Source organism: Limulus polyphemus, unplaced genomic scaffold (assembly GCF_000517525.1).
Source record: "Limulus polyphemus unplaced genomic scaffold, Limulus_polyphemus-2.1.2 Scaffold4420, whole genome shotgun sequence".
Taxonomy (NCBI): domain Eukaryota; kingdom Metazoa; phylum Arthropoda; class Merostomata; order Xiphosura; family Limulidae; genus Limulus; species Limulus polyphemus.
In genome coordinates, this window is record NW_013670030.1 from 29,919 (window position 1) to 31,191 (window position 1,273).

General features: G+C 33.4%; 1 protein-coding gene across 1 annotated transcript in view; it reads left to right on the top strand.

Moving 5' to 3' along the window:
- Positions 1-1,273, top strand: part of LOC106471119 (protein disulfide-isomerase TMX3-like) — a 27,721-nt gene that overhangs the window by 14,971 nt on the left and 11,477 nt on the right. The gene's annotated exons all lie outside the window — the stretch shown is intronic.

Consider the following 1,273-nt stretch of genomic DNA (forward strand, 5'->3'; position numbering starts at 1 on the left):
TAGGATAGTGAGGAGAATGACATTATTAACATGGATAGGATAGTGAGGAGAATGACATTATTAACATGGATAGGATAGTGAGGAGAATGACATTATTAACATGGATAGGATAGTGAGGAGAATGACATTATTGTTTGTGTGTACATCATTGTAGTCTCTCATTCTAGAACAGAATATCTCCAGAATAGATCGAGTGCTCACAAGTCTCCTCACTAAAAATGCTGCCCCACATTCTCTGTACTCATCTATTTTCACTTGTTGCTTTGTCATAAATAAAGAATGATTTTCAATGTTTAACATCATGTCCAGTGTACTCTCATCAGCTCAGTCATATCAAAATTTCAGTTTTAATCCTGCAACACATTTCCTACCATTCCTCCAGTTATCTGCACTTACTTTATATAAGGCTGATAATACCACAGACTAATATTAGTGAAATTGATAATACCACAGCCTAAAGTATAAAAGTTCAGTGTGAACTAAAATTAATAATTAAAACAAATAGTGACCTAAAAATTACAAAAACTGAAGGGTTTATACACACATACTAAGGATATATAATTTCTATTAATTTTATGATCATAAGAGTGGTGTGTTTATTATAAGTTTATGTATTATTTTAATATATGCAGAAAACGCCTGCATGCATATCTAGGTAATTTTTTTTTAATGATAACATTATTGATTTACTAGTTAGTAAACTATGTCATTTCGGGTGTATCTGTGATATTAATGTATAAGTAACAATTACTGTGTAGGAATATACATTTGTTTTTAAGTGTTTTAAAACAAAGTATTTTTATAGGAGAGAGGATGTGTACTTAAACAGATATAAAAATGAAAGTAAATTAAAAAGTAATAAAAGTAACCACCAGGTTTTCAAGCTGAACTTTACTATTCACATTTAGTGACACCTGGTGGTAAAATACTTCTCAAGTTCGACAACTGTGCAAAAACACCTGAGCAACTTTAAATGCTTTGTTAAAGTCACTTATGAAACATAAATGTGGCTGTATTGGAGCTATTTGGTTATGTTTCATACTTACACAATTATAAGTTTATTACAGCCATCAGTGGCTTCACTTAAAAATACTATGTGTTGCATGCTTAAACTTCTTCTACGTTGTCTTGAGGGGCCTGGCATGGCCAGGTGGATTAGGGAGATCGACTCGCAATCTGTGGGTCGCGGGTTCGAATCCCAGTCCCACCAAACATGCTCGCCCTTTCAGCCGTAGGGGGTGTTATAATGTTATGGTCAATCCCACTATTCGTT